Below are 17,742 nucleotides of genomic sequence, written 5' to 3'. Positions count from 1 at the left end.
GTCAAACATATGGTGATGAAAGGAGAACAGACTCTGGGTGGTGAACACACAATGTGATATATAGATGATGTATTACAGAATTATGCACTTGAAACCTATGTATTTTTACTAATCATTGTCACCCCAGTAAATTTTAACTTAAAAAAAGAATTTTAACACATTTCTAATAGAATTGGACTAAGATACAAGTGTTCTATTAAATATTTGACTTCTGGTTTCAGTAGTCTCTCAGGATCAAAGTGCATTTTACTCACCTAGTTTGCTTGGGAAAACAAATGTGGGGAAAAGGAAGAAAAACTAGTAACAAGCAGACATGTAATTATTCACCATTTTACAAACAAAACTTTAAAATAGATAGAGATGAAGATATAAACTCAAGAAACAGTGAATAGAGGATGGAAGATTTTATAGGAATGGTAGATTCAGGTGAGAGGAAAATCACAGATAGTGGAATGGGTTCTATTGAGCTAATGAAGAGTAATTGGAATTACAAAGAAAAGCAGTAGACAAAGGTGTTTGGAAGGACAATGTGAGAACTTGAGGAGACAAACTAATGAGTAGGTCTAATATGCTCATAACTATATTGTTTTAGTAACATCCTCATAAGTTTTCATGCTTCTGGTTGAACTTCCCTTAATTGAATTCTGCACATAATGGCAGAGTAAATTTCGGAATGCACCAGTTGCCTTATGTTTAGGGAAGAGTCATTAATTCGCATTCTAATTCCCCTTCTAGCTGTGATTCATAGGAATACCAATATGCAAAAGAAAATATAAAACAATGACAGAATGAATAAGTGATTCCTTGGCAATACAGATTTGATGTATTGCTGTATTTTGGCTTGGATACCTTAATATTGCTCTATTATAGTTGTTCAACAGGTGAGCCTACTGTGATAATCACATTTATGTTCATTTACTTTTCCTTAAAATAGTCTTGCCCATTCCACAATACCAGTATTTCTTTACATTTTACATCTCACATTTCCTAGTTTCAGCTTTCTATTTACTATTATAATGTAAGGATCATATTTTTCATCCTAATCTCAGAAAATGAATAACATTTATGTCTATTTACCATTTAAAAAGACTTGTTCACCTTTGTACCAAGTACCACAAAGTCTATACTAAGATAACAAAACAAAACAAAACAAAACACTGACCTGAGCCAAGTACCACATGGAAAACTGTTACAAGTCATCATTCTAGCAAACAAAATTTACACCAACTAAATTCACATCAGATTTTCAAGCTACCATTCTACAACTCCACAGTCAATGTCTTCTGCTCCAGTCTAGTCAGTTCTTTGTCTCATTAAATTGCTCATTCTTAACAGCAAGCTGAAAAATGTGTTCTCTCACTCAGGTTACATTCAGCTTTGGCTCTACTTAGTGTCTTAAAAAATGGCAAAATGATGCCATTATTTCAAATCCTCAAGAATGCCTCTTCAAATCTTCTTACTTTCAAAACTTACAAGTTATATTTACTCTAAATCTAAACGTGGTTCCTGTCTAGACGAGCTGTTTTGACACAACCTTAGATAACACTGCTTGGTAACGTACTATATTTCATCAACTGTAAGATACATATGTTTAGCATTCTTAAATCAGGATGTATCTAATAATTTTTCACAGGGCCTGTGATCAGCCGATCACAGTATAATAAGCAGAATATGTTTTCCTTAGCTGTTCATCAAATAACGGTCCAATTACAAACTATGGTTTCTTAGATCTGAAAGAATATGACAATGTTTTCTTAATTAAATGCTGAATTTAAAATGCTTCATGTAATTTTACTCTCATTCTTCAATCCAGGGGATGGCAAACTCTTCCTCAAAGGGAAATATAGTACATATTTTAGACCTTGCAGGTCATACCATCTTTCACAGTATTAAACTCTGCTATTAGAGCATGAAATCAGCCAAAACCATATGTAAACAAATGAGTATGGTTGTGTTGCAAAAAAATTTTATTCACAAAAACATGCAGTAGGTCTGCAGGCCATAGTCTGCCAATCTCTGATCTGTTACCAATGCTCATAGCAGGTATTGTTACCTCTCTGATTTTCTTTGAACTTGAGTGATTTAAAGTCAATAGACCTCAACAAGCTGTGTATATCAGCACTACCAGGAGAGCTTTTTCAAACACAAACGTTTAGACACTGTGTCATTTTATATCTGATAAATCAAAATTATAAGTTCCTGACCTGAACATATATTTAGAAGAGTTCCCTCACAATGTTTTCAGAATATAAAGTTTTTCCATTATCTGGTTCCAATCAACATGTGTTTATCAAATGTCTATTTCAGGTTATATACCAAAATTAGAAAGAGTAACACAGTGACCATTTTCTTTGTTACATCATAAGCCAGGTGTGGGAATAGCTAGATACTATTAGGTTAACAAATTCTATGACTTTGGTTTAGTTTCTTATGAAAGAACCACTACATGTTGAGTGTTGAGAGAAAGCAGAGATTATGTTAGTTTAAACATTCAAGGACTGTTTCTTGGCAGAGGAAAAATTTAACCTAGACTTTAAAGATATGCAATATAGCAACTGTAAAAATAATCTTTTATTATCTACTAAGAAATGTTCTGAGCACTTTAAATTTATTAATTCACTTAGATCTAGTTAGGGAAAGCAAACACTAAAGAAAGATGTGACAAAGAAAAGAACACAGTATGTCTAAATAGCCTTTGAGAAGAGTGCATTAAACGATGTTTAGCATGATTATGGGCAACAGAAGGTAAAATAGGAGCAGCCAAATCAGGACATAATGTGGTAGTCAATGAAAGGCAAGCAATTTAAGTTTCATGACATAAATAATGGGGAGCATAAACTTACCTTGTGAGGCTACTGAAAAAAAGAGATACTCTAGGCAAAAATCAAAAAAACAAACAAACAAAAAGCATCGCTATCACCACCACCACAAAAAACAACTATAAAAAAGCCAATAGACACATGAAAAGATGCTCAACATCACTAACCATCAGAGAAATGCAAATAAAAACCACAATGAGATATCACCTCACCCCAGTCAGAATGGCTATCATCAACAAGACAAATAGTAACAAGTGTTGGAGAGGCTGTGGAGAAAAAGGAACCCTCAGACACTGCTGGTGGGAATGCAGATTGGTGCAGCTGCTGTGGAAGGCAGTGTGGAAGTTCCCCCAAAAATTACGAACAGAATTACCATATGACCCAGCAATCCCTCTCCTGGGTATTTACCCCAAAAATCTGAAAACATTTATCCATAAAGACAAGTGTGCTCCAATGTTCATTGCAGCTTTATTCATGGTGGCCAGGACATGGAAACAACCAAAGTGTCCTTCAATAGATGAATGGATGAAGAAGGTGTGGTATATATACACAATGGAATACTATTCAGCAGTAAGAAAAGATGAAATAGGACCAATTGTGACAACATGGATGGATCTTGAGATTATTATGCTAAGCGAAGTAAGTCAGACAGAAAAAGTCGAGAACCATATGATTTCACTGATGTGTGGGATATAAAACTGAAAGCAACAAAGGAATAAGACAAAGAAATAAAGAAACAAAACTCATAAACATAGACAATAGTTTAGTGGTTACCAGAGGGTAAGGGGAAGGGGATAGTAGATGAGGGGAAAGGGGATCAAATATATGGTGATGGAAGGAGAACTGACTCTGGGTGGTGAACACAATGTGATTTATAGATGCTGTATTACAGAATTGTACACTTGAAACCTATGTGATTTTACTAACTATAGTCACCCCAATAAACTAATTAAAAAATAATTTATCATTAAAAAAACACCCCACTAACTACAATTAGAAATTGGAAAACAAAAAGGTCTGAGAAAATATGGTTCTTACTGATGTCAATGGAAAGTGAGAATATGAGAAATATTAGATGTTTACCAAGAGAAAAACTCAAGAATACAAAATAAAAAATTGTCTTGTCTTATGTGTTTGACAATTTTGTTACATGTTTCTGGTTTTATCAGACTGTGACTAGGGAATATATTTCTACTTTGTAGGATTTATTGAGAGTTTCCTTTTAGCATGATGTACTTGCACTTGTTTGCAAATGTTTTTAGGTACATTGAAGGTTTTCTTTTTCATTGTTTTTAGATATAAACAAAAATACAATCATGTAAAATTGGGAGGGCTTAATTTTGTTATAGTAGTTAATCTTATAAGAACTTGTGATTTCCATTAATTAATTACCTATTTGTTTACCTAGTTTCAAGTAATATTTTTATCTTTGTGCTATTACACACAAATGCCTCTATTGATTTATCAGATAAATGATATCCTTGGAACCCTAGCTTTTAACAATCAAAATCAGCTTACATTTTTCTTCGGCATTACCCTTTCTTCTTCTAATTTTATAAGATACATGTCCTTTCTATACTCCCTAAGTAGATACCACTAAGAAGAATTTTTTAGAAAACATTTTAAAGGTCCAACTCCTAAACTGGCCACCTAGGATACAATTTCTCCTGGCTTCCTCTTGTCTGGTACCCACTAACTCACCTGGGTAGTTCTAGTATAGAAATCTTACTCTAAAATATGTGGCTTCTCTCCTCATTCCAACTTGAAGATCACCTCTGACTTGATAATAAAATATCCTATAAATGGAAAATTGACAGAATTTGGGAAATTCTAAACAAGGAAGAAGGTAGAGTTCTTGGAGCTGCACCTTGATGAGGGCCGTATAAACATTTCACAGGATGTGAGAATACATTCTTCCTGGCATTCAAAAGAGATTAACAATCTCAGATTCCTGAATCAAAAGCCTCAACAATATTAACCACAAAAATTCACAAGTTTTGGTATGTGAGAAGTAAAACGCATGCTATTTGCAGTTTGATGTGGAAACTTTCTTACCCACTGAGACAAGGCTTTGATAGTTCTCCAGTGCCACAGCCTTGTTCGGGGTCATCTGAGCAAGGTGCAGGAGCTGCTACTCTTCCTAGGAGAAGCCAACAGCCAAGGGCTCCAAATGACATTGACCCCTAGGAACAGCACATTTCTGTTAAATCTGAAGTGGTCAGAATTAGAGTGGGACCAAAAAGATGAATGGTAACTAATTCTTACCAGGTTCACTGCTGAGAGTTTATATGTTATAATGTGCCTACTATGTACATTATTTTGTATTAGATCTTGTAGAATAAAGAGAAAATAAAAGAACATCCTGCTTTTGTTTTAATTTATTACAGCTCTATGCCTTGAAATGTCTTAGCTTTTGTGGATACTAAGAATAAAACACTGTTCTTGTTCTCCAGAAGAATAAATACTACACAAAAACAGCACACTCAAAAACTTTGAAAATAAGATGTTACTAGAATATATTAAATTATATAAAATATATATTGGGGCCAGAAAAGAAAAATTAACTCTATTTTGTATAAACAGCTTGTGCTTAATTGGAGAGGAAAATCTTTAAGGCCTTAAATATGATGGATGGTTGTTCTTTATGAATATGGGGCAACATAACATAAACAAAATATAGGAGGCATTAGAAACACATAGGTTGACTTTAACTTTTTTCCCAAGATGTGGAGAGCAAGAAGGTGAATTGCTCTCATTTACACAATGAAAACAAGCCACACTAATGTCAAATTCACAATGTTTTTCTAACTTATTGGAGAGCCAAAGTTACAAAACAAACAAGGGCCCCCAATCTAGGAATAGCTATACCTATAGGGAGAGTGGAAATGGATGTTCTTGCCTACCTGAATTGGACCATAGATAAGAATTAAAGCAGATTATGTGGAATATTAATTGGTGAAGACTGAGTGTGCTGTCACAACAGTGTGAAACATCTGTGGGCCACTGACATTGAGGGGACTTACAACTCCTTACAGGCTTTTTTCTCCACAAACCCCAATGGGCACTTACTCTCTTTGTGGGGGAAGGGAAGAATTATGCACTGAGCCTACAATTACAGCTGGCAGAAGAAACCAAGATGGCTACACCCCCAAGATCAGGGGACAGTGAACATGCCCAAGACTAAGGCTGTATCAGAATAAGAGAGAACACACACTGTACACCACTGTCTATCAGCAAGTCAACAAGCTTAGAATAACAAGTCCAAATTAAATACTGCTGACAGAGGAACAAAAGATAAATGAGAGCATGAAAAGAGACCCTCTCTGAGGCACAGAGCACAGAGCACAGAGGAAACCTAAAAACTCAGAAATGAACAAATATAGCTCTGATAAACTAACCCCTATCTGTAGTACAGATAGGTAACACTGTAGTGCATGGAAAGTAAAAACAAAAACAAAACCCTCAAATTCTGCCCAACTCCTAACTAGATTAACTCAAAGCCCTCAAATTCTGCCCAACTCCTAACTAGATTAACTCAAACCCCTGGACTAAAAGCCTAGCTGAAAAGTCATGCTCATTTCTGGGAATAAAATGTATTTACCTCAGTCTAGAGTCCAACAGAAGATATGAGGATTTCAACCAAAAATTATGAGGCATATATATGAAAAGGAAAGACAGTAACCCGATACTACCAAGACACAAAGTAATAATCAAAACCAGATACAGATATGATGTAGATGTTGAAACAATCAGAATTTTAAATAATTATAACTAATTATTTAAAGACAAAGCAGAGAGAACCAAATGGAAATGTTAGAATGAAAACACAGTAGTGGAGATGAAGAATGTCTTCTGTGGGGAGCCATGATTTCTTGATGCTTTGGAACTTTTGAGAACTGGCTCAGTTTATGATTAACCTGTTTCTGTTCCTGAGGCATTGTCTTGCCCGCACCTGGAGGGTGCTTGCAGGCTGCTGAGGCATGCGATGGGAATGGCCGGTTTCTCGGACACAGAGCACAGATGGTTATCAGGATAATTGATGGTTTCTGTCTTGAGAAAATGGGTTTTGGGATGCTTTTGTGATTCTGTAAGTTTCTAGGTAAGAAGTTAAAAATTTACCTTCTGTGAGGTAATGCACACTTGTGACTGTTAATCAGCACGTACCCATAGGGTATATATAGGGTGATTCTGAATAAAGCCGGTGCTTCAGCATCACTGGAGACCGATCGATCGCATCATCAACATTTGTGTGAGTGTCTTTGTTCATTCCCACTCCCCCTTTCGGGCTTTTCGTTGATTTGTGGCTGCTGGTCAGCCTCAGTCTTCAACAGGCTTGTCAGCAGTCAACACAATTAAAGAAAGAATCAATGAATTTGAAAATGGGTCAATAAAAATTACCCAAATTGAAGCTCAAAGAAAAGAAAAAGTGAAAAGATAGAGAACACAACATTGAAATATAACAAAGCTGTGAAATATAATCAAATGTTCTGACATGTACAAAACTGGGACCCAGGAAAAAAGACAGAATAGGACAAAAGAAGTATTTTAAGAAATAGTGGCTTAAAATTTTTCCCAATTAATGATGGAAAACAAACTAGAGATCCAAGAATAGCAAGGAGAATAAATTCACCCCAAAAGCACAATTAGGCACAACATATTAAAACTGTTGAGAGAGAGAGAGAAATTTTGAAGGCATCCAGTAAACAAAGAAACACTACAAAAGAAGAGTAAAAATAACAACTAAAGCAGACATTTCACCAGAAACCATGAAAACTAAAAAACAATGGAGTGATCCCTAAAGAGCTGAAAGAAAATAGCTGTCTACCATGAATTCTATATTAAGCAAAAATATCTTCAAAAATGAAGAATATTTTCCCAGAAAAATAAAATTTGAGGAATTCTTCACCAGCAGGACTACTCTACAAGAACTATTAAAGGAATAAAATGAACAGTGATAGAAATGGGATAGATATGCATAAGGAAAAAATAAATTAATTCCTTGCTACCCTGATTTTTAATTGCTCTAAAGCAAAGGTTGGAAAATTTTTTCCACAAAGAGCTACATAGTAAATATTGTAGGCATTGTAGGTCATGTCTTAAATATTGCAATTACTCAACTCCACCATTGTAGTGTGAAAGAATACATAAAAAAATTAGTGTGGCTGTGTTTCCAAGAAATTTTATTTACAAAAACAGGTAGCAAGCTGAATTTAACCCACGTGCTGTATATTGCTGATCCTTGCTCTAAAGAATAACTAACTGTCTAAAGCAAAAATATTAGTATTGTGTGTGGCATATAGCATATGTTAAAGTAAAATGCATGGTGCAATAATAGCACAAAGGACAGGAGGGAAGAATTGTGAAAACACTGTTGCAAGATCATTATACTCTACATCATGCGGTTTAACATTTGAAGGGAGACTCTAATTAATTAAAAATGCATATGATTAGCCTAGAGAGACTATTTAAAAAGTTAAAAGAAGAGATATAGATAATAAGTCAGTAGCAAAGCTAAAATGGAATAATAATCAATACTCAACTAATTCAAGAGAAAGAAAAAAAACAAAGAATAGAACAAATATAAAATAGGTAGCAAAATGGAAAATTTTAATCTACCAATAACCAAATTAGGTGTGCATGTTCTAATCAAACCAGATAAAGACAGAGATTGTCAAATTCAGGGGGGAAAAAAGCAGGAATATACTATCTACAAGAAACTCACTTTAACTATAAAAACACATAATAAAGAAAAAATAACAAATTAAAGGCAAAAGGATAAAGAAATACCATATAAATAACAATCCAAAGAAATCTACAACAGCCATATTTATATCAGACATGCTAGACTGCAAAATATAGCACATTATCAAAATAATAAATCACATTGTATAATAATAAAGGGTCAATTCTCCAAGGAAAACTAAATGTGCATGCACTTAACAAAAGAGCTTCAAAATATGAGGTAAAAAAACTGATAGTACTGAAAGAAAAAATAGACAAAAAAATAATACAGTTGAAGACTTCAATACTTGTCCCAGTAATTGGTAGGGGGAGAAAAAATAAAATTAAAGGGCATACAGAAGACCCAAACAACACTATCCATTGAAAAAAACCTAAGTAATATTTATAGAACACACCACTCCACTACTGTAGAAGATACTTTCTTTCTAAGTACTCATTAGATATTCACCAAAATAGACTGTATTCTGGGCCAAAAACCAAATATCAACAAATTTACAAGGAAAAAAAAACATACACATTATGTTATCTCACTAAACCAGAAATCAATAGCAGAAAGACCTCTGGGAATATCCAACTACTCGGAAATAAAATACTTCTACATAACCCATGGATTGAACAGAAGTTTCAAGGAAAATGGAAAATACTTTACATACAATGAAAATGAAAATACAACTTACTAAAATTTGTGGGATGCAGCTAAAGTAGTGTTTTAATAAAAATTTAAAATATTAGATGCTTTAATGGAAAACAAAAGTTGCCAATCAATAAGCTCCCATTCGCTGCTGATTTTCACCAGAAAAAATTAAGGAAGATGATGGGAAAGAACCAAAATTGCATGCAACAGGTTAAAATGGAAACATGATGCGCAGAAATATTTTCCAAAGAATATAATTTGAATTTTCTGTTGAAAAACCAGTATCTGAAACCCTAAACAAAAACCAAAACATTATTTATGAAGAGTTACAGTAAATTATTTTGTACTGCCCATTCACTACTTCTCAATATGTTAGGTTTTATTTCAGATATAAGCTGGTCCATGGAACAGCTCTCTATTAGACTCTGGTATTATGATGCCTTGATAATCTATACCAGTTATGCTTTGGCAATATGTTATCTGTATCTAAAATGTACTCTTCCACTGGGGCAACAGCCTTAATTTAATTCAAGGTTCACATCAACATTTTTTTTTTTTAATTGGGGAATAGTGTGTTTTTCCAAGACCCATCAGCTCCATGGCAAGTCATTGTGTTTTTTTCAATCTGGTTGTGGGGGGCGCAGCTCAGCTCCAAGCAAGTTGTTTTCAATCTAGTTGTGGAGAGTGCAGCTCAGCTCCAGGTCAAATCATTGTGTTGTTGTTGTTTTTTTCAATTTAGTTGTAGAGGGCGCAGCTCACTGGCCCATGTGGGAATCGAACCAGTGACCTTCGTGTTATGAGCACTGCGCTCTAACTACTGAGTCAACTGCCTGCTCCCACATCAATATTTTGAGGACCAATAAACAAAAAGGTTGTTCTCAAATGTCCCAAAAAAGAATCAGTTTGGTTTATTCTTATTTTCAATGCACTTCTTGTAACAATGTCTGATATTGCTACCAGAGGTACAGCTCAACATCAATAATATTAAGGACTTGTATATCTGGTCAAGATGGCAATGTTGCTAAATGGTTTGCTTGCCTGCTCTCATGACCACATCAAAATACAACTGAACTACAGAATAACCATCATTGAGAATCGCCTGAAGTCTAGCTGAACAAAAGTCCTACAACTAAGGACATACAGAAGAAGCCACCTCAAGACTAGTAAAAGGGTAGGAGGGAGATGTGGAACAAGCTGGCCCCACACCCACGTGTGACCATTACAAATCAGGAAGGATATCTCAGGTGCAGAGGTGTCCACTGAGGAGCCAGGGTTCCCAGCCCCACACCAGGCTCTCCAGCCCAGGGTTCCACTATTGGCAAGAGAAGTCTCTATAACTTCTGTCTATGAAAACCAACAGAGATTGTGGCTGAGTGACACAAGGGAGGCTGAGACCCAAGCGATTCTCTTAAAGGGCCCATGCACGGATGTATTCGCTGACAGGCTTACTCACTCTGAGTTCCAGCGCTGGGGCAGCAGCTGAAAAGTCACCAGGGCCATATGGAGCAGAACTGAGTTGTCTGGCCTCAGGGCAAGGGCTGGAGGGGCGTTTATCTCTCCTGCGGAGGAGCTGACAGAAGCCATTGTTTCTTTGTTGAATCCTACCCTCCAGGTGTGCAGATCAGGCAGCCACCATGTCTGAATGTCCATGAACTTTGCTAACACCATTTATTTGCCTTGCCCTGGTGATACCCTGAGACCCAGCTCCACCTAATTTCAAGAACAGCCAAGTTGCTTCAGTGGGCTTTTCTGTAGAAACAGCCTGCCTTGGCTCATACTTCAGACTTTCCTAAAATCTCTCAAAGGGTCACAAAACCCAAACAAGTAACATATGGCTTCAGTATGTACCGTTGCTCTTGCTGAGTGATCCTAAGCCCAGCATGAGCAGCAGCCAAACTTTGTTCACAACTTGGCCTCTCAAGGACCTTCTAAGCCCAGTGCAGGTGGTGGCCATCTGAGGATTGCTTTGTGGCTAATGCCAGATGACCAGGCAGGCAGGTCACAGGCTGCAGCTCAATTTGGCATGCAGCAGGGCCCCTCCCAGCTGGCCCAAGGCTGACATGCCCAGTAGCCAGCTGTGGACCAAGCCAGAGCATCACCCAGCCACCTCCAAGGATGACACACCCAAAAGGCAGACTGGGCAGGCACAAGAGCTCTATTAACACGAATCCTGCTGACTGTAGGGTCAGCCCCGGAACAGCGTCTCCTCCAATATAGTCAAGGCCAGTCCTCACAACCAATCAGCCCGAGGGTCAAGACCTCCCACTGATGTGCAAACAGCAATCAATGCTCTACTACAACAGGAGGACACAGAATACACATAAGGGAGACACCTGGAGCACCCAGCTCAGGTGACCAGGGAAACTGCACCACTGGGCCCCACAGGACAGCTACTACATAAGGCCACTCTACTAAGCCTGGGAGGTATAGCAGCCCTACCTAATACATAGAGACAAATGCAAAGAGACAGCCAAAATGGGAAGATAAAATAATATATTCCAAATAAAAGAACAGAATGAAGCTCCAGAAAAAAAAAAAAAAAAAAAAAAAAACTAAACAAAATGAAGACAAGCAATCTATCAGATGCAGAGTTCAAAACACTGGATATATGGTTGTTCAGTGATCTCAGGGAGAACTTCAACAAAGAGATGGGAAACAAAAATGGAGATAGGAAACATAAAAAAGAACCAGTCAGAAATATACCTTTTTGAAGTAGTGTTTCTTTTTTATGGCAGAGTAATATTCCATTGTATATATGTATCACAATTTCTTTATCCAATCTTCTGTTGATGAGCATTTCGGTTGTTTCCATATGTTGGCATAGCATATGTTGGCATAGTAAAAAGCACTGTGGTGAACACAGGGGTGCATATATCTTTTCCAATTAATGTTTTGGATTTCTTTGGATAAATTCCCAGGAGTGGAATTGCTGGGTCATAAAGTAAGCTCTATTTTAATTTTTTGAGGAACCTCCATACTATTTTCTACAGTGGCTGCACCATTTGCCATCCCACAACGGTGCATGAGAGTTGCGTTTTCTCCACATACTATTCCACATTTGTTTGTTGATTAATTGTTGATGGCCATTCTAACAGGTGTGAGGTCATATCTCATTGTGGTTTTAATTTCCATTTCTCTGATGATTAGTGACATTGAGCACTTTTTTCATGTCTATTAGCCATCTGTAATGTCCTCTGTGGAGAAATGTCCCATCAGGCCCTGCTCATTTTTTATTTTTATTTTTTATTTCTTCTTAAAGATTTTTATTTAAAATACAACTAACATACAATATTATATTAGTTCCAGGGGTACACCATAGTTATTCAACATTTATATACCTAAAGAAGGGATCACCATGATAAGTTCAGCAACCATCTGAAACAGTACCACGCTATCACAATATTATTGACTGTATTCTCTATGACTTATTTGTTTTATATCTGGAAATCTGGACCTCTTATTACCCTTCACATTCCCCCCACCCCTTTTTAAGTTTTCAATTAGATTCTCTGTTTGTTTTTAACTTTTGTCATTCTAATTATAAAGTGTCTTGGTGTTGGGCCTGTTTGGGTTCATCTTGTTTGGGATTCTGTGTGTCCTGAGCTTGTATGTCTATTTTCTTCACAAGATTAGGAAAGTTTTCAGTCATTATTTCTTCACATAGGTTCTCAATCCCTTGCTATCTTTCTTCTCCTTCTGGTACCCCTATAATGTGAATGTTGTTATGCTTCATGTGGTCCCGAAGTCTCTTAAATTATCCTCATTTAGGGGGATTCTTTTTTATTTTTGCTGTTCCAATTGGGTGTTTTTCATTACCTTGTCTTCCAAATCACTGATTCAATCCTCCGCTTCATTTGGTCTGCTTGTGGTTCCTTCTAGTGCATTCTTCATTTCAGTAGTTATTGTATTGTATTGTCCATATCTGACTGATTCTTTTATGCTTGCTATCTCTTTGTTCTCACTAAGTTCCTTGAGCATCTTTATAACCATTGATTTGAACTCTGTATCTGGTAAGTTGCTTCCCTCCATTTCATTTAGTTTTTTTCTGAAGTTTTCTCCTCTTCTGTCATTTGGGATGTAATTCTTTGTTTCCTGATTTTGGCTGCCTTTCTGTAATTTGTTTCTATGTATTAAGTATATCTGCTACATCTCCCAGTCTTGGCAGAGTAGCCTTATGTAGTATGTGCCCTGTGGGGCCCTGGCATAGTTTACCTAGTCACCTGCTCTGGGTGCTCCAGGAGTGTCCCTTACGGGGGTTGTGTGCCCTCCTGTTATAGTTGAGCCTTGACTGGTATTGGCATGTCAGTGGGTAGGATTGGTATTCAGGCTTATTGGCTGTGGGGTTTGGCCACATCCCCAGCTTCTGAGTTTCTGTGCAGGGGGCTTATCCCACTGAGTGGGATTTACTCCAGTGGGCTCTGGTGCCAGTTGAGACCACCCTTTGTGTGTGCAGCTCGTGGGGTTAATTGGGTGGTGCTCTGCTATGATCTGAAGCCAACCTCCAAGTATGTTGGTTCTGGGGCCTCTTGGGAGGGGCTTTGTTGCAGGCCCAGGTCACCCACTGCCGGTGACCAGCCAGGGACTACCTGGTAGGGCCTATGAAGTGATTTGCAATTGTTCATTGCCTGCGCTAAACCTGGATGCATGTGGGAGAGGCCACCCTGCGAACTGAGGATATCTACCATCAGTACTGGGCCTGGGGTATCTTCGCAAAAATCCAATACACCCCGAGGCCTGCTGCCACCTGCCAGCTCCCTTAAGGCTCAGCCACTGATAAAACCTCAGTTATACACAGGTTGGGTGAGGCAGGGTTTCAGGGAATCACTAGAGTGGGAAGAGTTGTAGTTACCAGGTTAATATAGATTCTGGTTTGGTGCCAGTGCTGAGCCTGGAGCTACTCAGCAAAAGTCTCAGAGCACAGCGTGGCAAGTCACAGACCCCCTGGGGCCTGCAGACTCTGATAGTTTTCCAAGAAAGAGTGCAATGAGGGTGAGGCTGGCTGCTCACAGGAAAAGTGTATCCTCGTTGGGGGAATTAGTGGGGTGGGGTTTCAGTGGACCTCACCAGACTAATTCAGATTCAGATTTGGCCATGGACATTGGGGAAAGGCTTAACACAGGAAAGATGGCACATGCATGCCAATTGCATGGGAGGAGGCCCACTCACAAGGAAACTGGAGACTGTCCTCCAGCTCTTGCTCCGAAACCACACACTTCAGTCTGCCCCTCTTTATGGCACCTCTTGAGTCACTGTCCCTATGCTGGAGCCCAGGGTGAATGCCTGCAAGTGAGTGAGTGAGTCTGTCCATGGACCCTTAAGGGAATGTCTGGGGACGAGCCTGGTGGCTCAGGTGGTTGGAGGGCCGTGCTCCTAACGCTGAGGTCGCTGGTTCAAATCCCACATGGACCAGTGAGCTGCACCCTTTACAGCAAAAATTGTGAACAACGGCTCTCCTTGGAGCTGGGTTGCCATGAGCAGCCAAACGTCAGTGTGAGCTGCTGTGGGATGCCGCAGGCTCTGTGTGCTGCAGCGAGCTGCTGTGCTGCCATGGGCTACCATGTGCTGCCATGAGCTGCAGGTGGCCAGTGTGAGTGACAGCAGCCATCGTGATTGGCCAGCAGCTGGTGAGAGCTGCCGTGAGCTGCTGTGAGCAACCAACAGACAACAGGCGACCGACTGCCTCAGCCAGGGGGAGCGCAAAGCACATAATACCAGCATGAAGCTGTGTCCTACACAACTAGACTGAGAAACAGTGGCTTGAACCGGCGTTGGGGGGAGGAGATGGAAGAAGGGGGGAAAAAAGAAAGAATGTCTGGCTTTTCCACAGAACTCCATCACAACCAGATGGTCAGAATCCCCACTGTTTTTCACAGCCAGATGTTGTGGGGCTGCTCTTCCAGGTACCAGTATTCCAGGCTGGGATCCCTCACTCCTCTGGGAGAAATCTCCATGGCTGAGATATCCCTCCTGATTCTTAACCACCACACGAAGTTTTGGAGCCAGACTGTTTCACATCTCCACCCCTCCTACCAGTCTTGATGTGGCTTTTTCTTTATATCCTTAGCTAGACTTCAGATGGTTCTCAGGTTGATTATTCTATAATTTAGTTGTAATTTTAATGTGTTCACAGAAGGAAGCAGGCACAGTGTTTATCTACTTTGCCATCCTGGATTTCTCCCTCTGCCCATTTTTAAATTGGATTATTTGGGGGTTTTTTTGGTGTTGAGTTGTATAAATTCTTTATAAATTTTTGTTGTTAACCCATCATCAGCTGTATCATTGGCAAATATCTTCTCTGATCCAGTAGGATGACTTTTTATTTTGTTAATGGTTTCCGTTGCTGTGGAAATTTTTTTATTTTGATATTAACCCATGTGTTTATTTTTTCTTTTGTTTCCCTTGCCTGAGGAAATATATCAAAGAATATATATATCACTAAGGATAATGTCTGAGACTTTACTGCCTATGTTTTCTTCTAGGAGTTTCAGGTCTTGCATTCATGTCTTTAATCCATTTTGAGTTTATTCTTGTGTATGGAGCAAGAAGGTGGTCCAGTTTAATTTTTTTTTTTTTGCATGTATTTGTCCAGTTTTCCCAGCACCACTTATTGAATAGTCTTTACTCCATTGCATGTTTTTGCCTACTTTGTCATAGATTAAATGACCATATAAGCATGAGTTTATTTCTGGGCTCTCTATTTTGTTTCATTGATATGTGTGCGTGTTTTTTTTTTTTTTTATGCCTGTACCATGTTGTTTTGGTTAGCATAGTCTTGTAGTATAGTTTGATATCGAGTAGTGTGGTACCTCCAACTTTGTTCTTCTTTCTCAAGACTGCTGTGGTTCTTTGGGGTCTATTATGGTTCCATATAAATTTTAGGATTATTTGTTCTAATTCTGTGAAAAATGCCATTGGTATTTTGATAGTGATTGCATTAAATCTATAGATTGCTTTGGATAGTATGGACATTTTAATAATATTAATTCTTCCTATCCATGAGCATGGTATATATTTCCATTTATTTATATCTTATTCATTTTTCTATCTTCAATGTCTTATAGTTTTCTGAGTACAGGTCTTTTACTTTTTTGGATACATTTATTCTTTTTTTTTTTTAAATGCAATTGTAAGTAGGATTGTTTTCTTCATTGCGTTTTCTGACAGTTCATTATTGGTGTATAAAAATGTAACTGATTTCTGAATGTTAATTTTGCATCCTGCTACTTTACTGAATTCATTTATCAGTACTAATAGTTTTTTGGTGGAATTTGGGGTTCTCTATGTACAGTCATCTGCATATAGTGAGTTTTACTTCTCCCTTTCCATTTGGATGCCTTCCCCCCTCCCCCCTTTTACTTGTCTGATTGCTGTGGCTGGATTTCTAGTACTATGTTGAATAAAAGTGGTAAAAGTGAACATTCTTTTCTTCTTCCTGATATTAAGAAGAATACTTTTAGTTTTTCTCCATTGATTATGAGATTAGTTGTGGGTTTGTGATATATGGCAAGGTATGTTTCCTCTAGTCCCACTTTGCTGAGAGTTTTTATCATAAATGGATGCTGGACTTTGTCAAAGGCTTTTTCTGCATCTATTGATACGAGCATGTGATTTTTACCTTTCATTTTGTTTATGTGGGGTATCACTTTAATTGATTTGCAAGTATTGAATCAAACTTACATCCCAGGAATAAATCCCACTTGATCATTGTGTATATTTTTATTATATTGCTGAATTCAGTTTGCTAACATTTTGTTGAGGATTTTTTTGCGTCTATGTAAATCAGAGATATTGGCCCATAGTTTTCTTTCTCTCTTTCTGTCTTTCTTTCTTTTCTTTTCTTTATTTTTCTTTCTTTCTTTCTTTTTTAAATACCTTTGTTTTGGAATCAGGGTAATGGTGGATGTGTTGAATGAGCTTGGGAGCCTTCCCTCTTTTTAAATTTCTTGGAATAGTTTAAGGTGTTAATTCTTCTTTGAATGTTTGGTGAAATTCACCTGTGAAGCCAACTACTGTAGCATGTCTGTTGTTGGGAGCTTGTTGATTACTGATCAATTTTGTTGGTAGTAATCAGTCTGTTCAGATTTTCTGTTTCTTCTTGATTCAGCCTTGGAAGATTGTATGCTTCTAGGAATTTATCCATTTCTTCCAGATTGTCCAATTTGTTGGTGTGTAATTGCTGATAATATTTTCTTAATAATTTTTGTATTTCTGTGGTCCATTGTCACTTCTTTTTCATTTCTACGTTTATTTATTTGGGTCATTTCTCTTATTTTCTTGATGAGACTGGTTAAATGCTTGTCCATTTTGTTTATTCTTTCAAAGGAACCGCTCTTGGTTTCATCAATCTTTTGTATTTTTCTAACACTCTATTTCATTTATTTCCGATCTTTATTATTTTCTTTGTTCTAGTCTCTTTGGGCTTTGTTTGCTGTTCTTTTCCCAGATCCTTTAAGTGTAAAGTTGGATTATTTGAGATTTTTCTTGTTTCTTCAGGTAGGCTTGTGTTACTATGAATTTTCCTCTTAGGATTGCTTTTGCTGTGTCCCA

This window comes from Rhinolophus ferrumequinum, chromosome 16, assembly GCF_004115265.2.
Source record: "Rhinolophus ferrumequinum isolate MPI-CBG mRhiFer1 chromosome 16, mRhiFer1_v1.p, whole genome shotgun sequence".
Lineage (NCBI taxonomy): Eukaryota > Metazoa > Chordata > Mammalia > Chiroptera > Rhinolophidae > Rhinolophus > Rhinolophus ferrumequinum.
Note: the sequence above shows the minus strand (reverse complement) of the source record.